This window comes from Carassius auratus, chromosome 2, assembly GCF_003368295.1.
Source record: "Carassius auratus strain Wakin chromosome 2, ASM336829v1, whole genome shotgun sequence".
Lineage (NCBI taxonomy): Eukaryota > Metazoa > Chordata > Actinopteri > Cypriniformes > Cyprinidae > Carassius > Carassius auratus.
In genome coordinates, this window is record NC_039244.1 from 17870744 (window position 1) to 17879229 (window position 8486).

Consider the following 8486-nt stretch of genomic DNA (forward strand, 5'->3'; position numbering starts at 1 on the left):
TATTTAGGGGCCAAGCACCGAAGGTGCGTAGGCCACCTATTGTAATCGTTGGCGTTATTATTATTCTGCTTCTTCTTCTTCTTTCTTCTTCTTCTTCTTCCGCCGCAAGTCTATGGCAGCCCATAGAACCGATTGCGGGAAGTTGTATAATTTGGCACACTGATAGAGGACAGTCCCAACATTAACTATAGCAAATTTGAAGTCTCTAACTCCTACTCTCTAGCGCCACCACTTGTCCAAACTTTCAATGTTTGTATGCTAATAACTTTTGAACCGTAAGCCAGAAAATGGAAATTCTTTTTTCCTCTGAATCCTTGGCTCATGCCAAGTCGAATGAACCCAAAATTCAAAAATCGCAAGGTTTAGTTTTTTCGCTATTTTCAATTATTCGAAAAACCTACTTTTTCGAACTCGTCCTAGACGGTTAGTCCGATTGCCACGAAAATTGGCTCAGATCATCTTCAGACCATGCTGGCAAAAAGTTATGGAATTCAAGTTGATTCGTCCAACTGTTGTCGAATGACACGTAAACAAATTTGACGAAAAGCACGCAAAAATGCACGTGAGGCTATATCTCGGCAACGGTTTGTCATATTGAGACCAAACTTGGCGTGTGTTATAAAAGCATGACCTGAGACTACCTGCAGTGTTTCGACACAGCGCCACCTAGTGGTCAGGAGATATGAAAAATGCATATTTTGGCTTATAACTACTGAATGGTTTGGCCAAAAATCACACAACTGGTCTCTTTAGATTCAGTGAGTCATGTCGAGTCAAATGATATCCAATTTTCCTGTGTCGGCCATTTTAGGCGTCGGCCATTTTGAATTATGATTTAAAATGCTGTATTTTTTGAACGCAGCATCGTATCGTTTCGCAAATAATTACAAAAATATTCGGCTCCATGCCCTGAAGGTACTCAAAAAGTTGGTGGCAGCGCCACCTTGTGGCCAATAGTTATAATGAAATATCACATAAATGCTAATAACTTTTGAATAAATTAGTCTATTAAAATTAAAATGGTCTCGCTATATTCTGTGGGTCATGCCGAGAGTATTGATACCAATAATGTGAAAATTGGCCTTACTTCCTGTCCGCCATTTTGCTTAATGTTGAAAACCTACTTTTTCGAACTCCTCCTAGACCGTTAGCCCAATTTTCACCAAATTTGACGTGAATCATCTTCAGACCATGCTGGCAAAAAGTTATGGATTTCGTGTCGATATACGTAACGGTTCTCATTTAGCGCATCAACGAATTTGCTGGAAGGGTGCCAAAATGCATTTGAGGCTGTATCTCTGCAACACTTTGACATATTTGCACCAAACTTTGTATGTGTCATCGCCACCTCACACTGACCATGCCACATAAATTTGGTAACAGCGCCACCTATTGGTCAAGAGTAATAAACCATTCATTAACCATGAGTAATTACACTTTTAAAATGCTAATAACTTTTTAATGCATTAGCCTATTTGAAGGAACTGGGCTCAAAATATTCCCTGGCTTATGCCGATAACATAGATACCAAATATACCACGGTAAGCTGAACTTCCGGTCCGCCATTTTGATTTATGTTGAAAACATACTTTTTTCGAACTCCTCATCAACCGTATGTCCGATTTTCACCAAATTCGAATCAAATGATCTTCAGACTATGTTGACACAAAGTTATGGATTTTGTGTCGATAGACAAAACCGTTGTCGCATACCAAAGCAACGAAGTTGAAACACAATGACAAAATGACACTTGAGGCTGCATCTCTGGAATGCTGTGGCATATTAACACCAAACTTTGTGTGTGTCATTGAAAAGTCAAACAGAGTACACCAAATTGATTTCATAACAGTCCCACCTATTGGTCAAACTTTATAAGCCAAGTATCATGCTACTAGAGGTGGTATTATGATTTTTTTTGCCATTTCAATTACAATAATTCCAAAATTGCTGTTATTGCTCATTAATGTATTTGGTGTGATGCTTCATGCCATGCTTAGCTCCTACATTTGCCGTTGGAGTGCTTGGCCCCGTAATTGCTGCTTGCAGCTATATTTAGGGCCAAGCACCGAAGGTGCGTAGGCACCTATTGTTTTCGTTGGCGTTATTATTATTAGGGGCCAAGCACCGAAGGTGCGAAGGCACCTATTGTGTTTGTTGGCGTTATTAGGGGCCAAGCACCGAAGGTGCGAGGCACCTATTGTTTTTGTTGGCGTTCTTATTATTATTATTATTAGGGGCCAAGCACCGAAGGTGCGTAGGCACCTATTGTTTTCGTTGGCGTTATTATTATTCTTCTTCTTCTTCTTCTTCTTCTTCCGCCGCAAGTCTATGGCAGCCCATAGAAACCGTTTGCGGGAAAGTTGTATAATTTGGCACACTGATAGAGGACAGTCCCAACATTACTATAGCAAATTTGAAGTCTCTATCTCCTACTACTCTAGCGCCACCACTTGTCCAAACTTTCAATGTTTGTATGCTAATAACTTTTGAACCGTAAGCCAGAAAATTGAAATTTCTTTTTTCCTCTGAATCCTTGGCTCATGCCAAGTCGAATGAACCCCAAAATTCAAAAATCGCAAGGTTTAGTTTTTTCGCTATTTTCAATTATTCGAAAAACCTACTTTTTCGAACTCGTCCTAGACGGTTAGTCCGATTGCCATCGAAAATTGGCTCAGATCATCTTCAGACCATGCTGGCAAAAAGTTATGGAATTCAAGTTGATTCGTCCAACTGTTGTTGAATGACACGTAAACAAATTTGACGAAAAGCACGCAAACATGCACGTGAGGCTATATCCCGGCAACGGTTTGTCATATTGAGACCAAACTTGGCGTGTGTTATAACAAGCATGAACTGAGACTACCTGCAGTGTTTCGACACAGCGCCACCTAGTGGTCAGGAGATATGAAAAATGCATATTTTGGCTTATAACTACTGAATGGTTTGGCCAAAAATCACACAACTGGTCTCTTTAGATTCAGTGAGTCATGTCGAGTCGAATGATATCCAATTTTCCTGTGTCGGCCATTTTAGGCGTCGGCCATTTTGAATTATGTTTCAAAATGCTGTATTTTTTGAACGCAGCATCGTATCGTTTCGCAAATAATTACAAAAATATTCGGCTCCATGCCCTGAAGGTACTCAAAAAGTTTGGTGGCAGCGCCACCTTGTGGCCAATAGTTATAATGAAATATCACATAAATGCTAATAACTTTTGAATAAATTAGTCTATTAAAATTAAAATGGTCTCGCTATATTCTGTGGGTCATGCCGAGAGTATTGATACCAATAATGTGAAAATTGGCCTTACTTCCTGTCCGCCATTTTGCTTAATGTTGAAAACCTACTTTTTCGAACTCCTCCTAGACCGTTAGCCCAATTTTCACCAAATTTGACGTGAATCATCTTCAGACCATGCTGGCAAAAAGTTAATGGATTTTGTGTCGATATACGTAACGGTTCTCATTTAGCGCATCAACGAATTTGCTGGAAGGGTGCCAAAATGCATTTGAGGCTGTATCTCTGCAACACTTTGACATATTTGCACCAAACTTTGTATGTGTCATCGCCACCTCACACTGACCATGCACATAAATTTGGTGACAGCGCCACCTATTGGTCAAGAGTAATAAACCATTCATTAACCATGAGTAATTACACTTTTTAAAAATGCTAATAACTTTTTAAGTCATTAGCCTATTTGCAACGAAACTGGGCTCAAAATATTCCCTGGCTTATGCCGATAACATAGATACCAAATATGCCATAGTTAAGCTGAACTTCCGGTCCCCATTTTGATTTATGTTGGAAAACCTTCTTTTTCGAACTCCTCATCAACCGTATGTCCGATTTTCACCAAATTCTAATCAGATGATCTTCAGACTATGTTGACACAAAGTTATGGATTTTGTGTCGATAGACAAAACCGTTTTCGCATACCAAAGCGACGAAGTTTGAAACACAATGACAAAATGACACTTGAGGCTGTATCCATGGAATGCTGTGGCATATTGACACCAAACTTTGTGTGTGTCATTGAAAAGTCAAACAGAGTACACCAAATTGATTTCATAACAGTGCCACCTATTGGTCAAACTTTATAAGCCAAGTAATCATGCTACTAGAGGTGGTATTATGATTTTTTTTTTTGCCATTTCAATTACAATACTTCCAAAATTACTGTTATTGCTCATTAATGTATTTGGTGTGAATGCTTCATGCCATGCTTAGCTCCTACATTTGCCGTTGGAGTGCTTGGCCCCGTAATTGCTGCTTGCAGCTATATTTATTATTCTTCTTCTTCTTCTTCTTCTTCTTCTTCCGCCGCAAGTCTATGGCAGCCCATAGAACCGTTTGCGGGAAAGTTGTATAATTTGGCACACTGATAGAGGACAGTCCCAACATTAACTATAGCAAATTTGAAGCCTCTAACTCCTACTCTCTAGCGCCACCACTTGTCCAAACTTTCAATGTTTGTATGCTAATAACTTTTGAACCGTAAGCCAGAAAATGGAAATTCTTTTTTCCTCTGAATCCTTGGCTCAGGCCAAGTCGAATGAAACCTTAAAATTCAAAAATCGCAAGGTTTAGTTTTTTCGCTATTTTCAATTATTCGAAAAACCTACTTTTTCGAACTCGTCCTAGACGGTTAGTCCGATTGCCACGAAAATTGGCTCAGATCATCTTCAGACCATGCTGGCAAAAAGTTATGGAATTCAAGTTGATTCGTCCAACTGTTGTCGAATGACACGTAAACAAATTTGACGAAAAGCACGCAAACATGCACGTGAGGCTATATCCCGGCAACGGTTTGTCATATTGAGACCAAACTTGGCGTGTGTTATAACAAGCATGAACTGAGACTACCTGCTGTGTTTCGACACAGCGCCACCTAGTGGTCAGGAGATATGAAAAATGCATATTTTGGCTTATAACTACTGAATGGTTTGGCCAAAAATCACACAACTGGTCTCTTTAGATTCAGTGAGTCATGTCGAGTCGAATGATATCCAATTTTCCTGTGTCGGCCATTTTAGGCGTCGGCCATTTTGAATTATGTTTCAAAATGCTGTATTTTTTGAACGCAGCATCGTATCGTTTCGCAAATAATTACAAAAATATTCGGCTCCATGCCCTGAAGGTACTCAAAAAGTTTGGTGGCAGCGCCACCTTGTGGCCAATAGTTATAATGAAATATCACATAAACGCTAATAACTTTTGAATAAATTAGTCTATTAAAATTAAAATGGTCTCGCTATATTCTGTGGGTCATGCCGAGAGTATTGATACCAATAATGTGAAAATTGGCCTTACTTCCTGTCCGCCATTTTGCTTAATGTTGAAAACCTACTTTTTCGAACTCCTCCTAGACCGTTAGCCCAATTTTCACCAAATTTGACGTGAATCATCTTCTGACCATGCTGGCAAAAAGTTATGGATTTTGTGTCGATATACGTAACGGTTCTCATTTAGCGCATCAACGAATTTGCTGGAAGGGTGCCAAAATGCATTTGAGGCTGTATCTCTGCAACACTTTGACATATTTGCACCAAACTTTGTATGTGTCATCGCCACCTCACACTGACCATGCCACATAAATTTGGTAACAGCGCCACCTATTGGTCAAGAGTAATAAACCATTCATTAACCATGAGTAATTACACTTTTTAAAATGCTAATAACTTTTTAGTCCATTAGCCTATTGCAACGAAACTGGGCTCAAAATATTCCCTGGCTTATGCCGATAACATAGATACCAAATATGCCAGTGTTTACTGAAGTTCCGGTCCACCATTTTGATTTATGTGGAAAACCTACTTTTTCGAACTCCTCATGAACCGTATGTCCAATTTTCACCAAATTCGAATCAGATGATCTTCAGACTATGTTGACACAAAGTTATGGATTTTGTGTCGATAGACAAAACCGTTTTCGCATACCAAAGCGACGAAGTTGAAACACAATGACAAAATGACACTTGAGGCTGCATCTCTGGAATGCTGTGGCATATTAACACCAAACTTTGTGTGTGTCATTGAAAAGTCAAACAGAGTACACCAAATTGATTTCATAACAGTGCCACCTATTGGTCAAACTTTATAAGCCAAGTAATCATGCTACTAGAGGTGGTATTATGATTTTTTTTTTGCCATTTCAATTACACTAATTCCAAAATTACTGTTATTGCTCATTAATGTATTTGGTGTGATGCTTCATGCCATGCTTAGCTCCTACATTTGCCGTTGGAGTGCTTGGCCCCGTAATTGCTGCTTGCAGCTATATTTATTATTAGGGGCCAAGCACCGAAGGTGCGTAGGCACCTATTGTTTCCGTTGGCGTTATTAGGGGCCAAGCACCGAAGGTGCGTAGGCACCTATTGTTTTCGTTGGCGTTATTATTATTCTTCTTCTTCTTCTTCTTCTTCCGCCGCAAGTCTATGGCAGCCCATAGAACCGTTTGCGGGAAAGTTGTATAATTTGGCACACTGATAGAGGACAGTCCCAACATTAACTATAGCAAATTTGAAGCCTCTAACTCCTACTCTCTAGCGCCACCACTTGTCCAAACTTTCAATGTTTGTATGCTAATAACTTTTGAACCGTAAGCCAGAAAATGGAAATTCTTTTTTCCTCTGAATCCTTGGCTCAGGCCAAGTCGAATGAGCCCTAAAATTCAAAAATCGCAAGGTTTAGTTTTTTCGCTATTTTCAATTATTCGAAAAACCTACTTTTTCGAACTCGTCCTAGACGGTTAGTCCGATTGCCACGAAAATTGGCTCAGATCATCTTCAGACCATGCTGGCAAAAAGTTATGGAATTCAAGTTGATTCGTCCAACTGTTGTCGAATGACACGTAAACAAATTTGAAGAAAAGCACGCAAACATGCACGTGAGGCTATATCCCGGCAACGGTTTGTCATATTGAGACCAAACTTGGCGTGTGTTATAACAAGCATGAACTGAGACTACCTGCTGTGTTTCGACACAGCGCCACCTAGTGGTCAGGAGATATGAAAAATGCATATTTTGGCTTATAACTACTGAATGGTTTGGCCAAAAATCACACAACTGGTCTCTTTAGATTCAGTGAGTTATGTCGAGTCGAATGATATCCAATTTTCCTGTGTCGGCCATTTTAGGCGTCGGCCATTTTGAATTATGTTTCAAAATGCTGTATTTTTTGAACGCAGCATCGTATCGTTTCGCAAATAATTACAAAAATATTCGGCTCCATGCCCTGAAGGTACTCAAAAAGTTTGGTGGCAGCGCCACCTTGTGGCCAATAGTTATAATGAAATATCACATAAACGCTAATAACTTTTGAATAAATTAGTCTATTAAAATTAAAATGGTCTCGCTATATTCTGTGGGTCATGCCGAGAGTATTGATACCAATAATGTGAAAATTGGCCTTACTTCCTGTCCGCCATTTTGCTTAATGTTGAAAACCTACTTTTTCAAACTCCTCCTAGACCGTTAGCCCAATTTTCACCAAATTTGACGTAAATCATCTTCAGACCATGCTGGCAAAAAGTTATGGATTTTGTGTCGAAATACGTAACGGTTCTCATTTAGCGCATCAACGAATTTGCTGGAAGGGTGCCAAAATGCATTTGAGGCTGTATCTCTGCAACACTTTGACATATTTGCACCAAACTTTGTATGTGTCATCACCACCTCACACTGACCATGCCACATAAATTTGGTAACAGCGCCACCTATTGGTCAAGAGTAATAAACCATTCATTAACCATGAATAATTACACTTGTAAAAATGCTAATAACTTTTTATTGCATTAGCCCATTCGAATGGAACTGGGCTCAAAATATTCCCTGGTTTATGCCGATAACATAGATACCAAATATACCATAGTAAGCTGAACTTCCTGTCCGCCATTTTTGATTTATGTTGAAAACCTACTTTGTCGAACTCCTCATCAACCGTAGGTCCGATTTTCACCAAATTCGAATCAAATGATCTTCAGACTATGCTGACTCAAAGTTATGGCTTTTGAGTCGATAGACAAAACCGTTTTCGCATACCACATCGACGAATTTGAGGCACAATGAGAAAATGACACTTGAGGCTGCATCCCTGGAATGCTTTGGCATATTGACACCAAACTTTGTGTGTGTCATTGAAAAGTCACACAGAGTACACCAAATTGATTTTATAACAGTGCCACCTATTGGTCAAGCTTGATAAGCCAAGTAATCATGCTACTAGAGGTGGTATTATAATTTTTTTTTGCCATTTCAATTACAATAATTCCAAAATTGCTGTTATTGCTCATTAATGAATTTGGTGTGATGCTTCATGCGATGCTTAGCTCCTACATTTGCCGTTGGAGTGCTTGGCCCCGTAATTGCTGCTTGCAGCTATATTTATTATTATTCTGCTTCTTCTTCTTCTTCTTCTTCCGCCGCAAGTCTATGGCAGCCCATAGAACCGATTGCGGGAAAGTTGTATAATTTGGCACACTGATA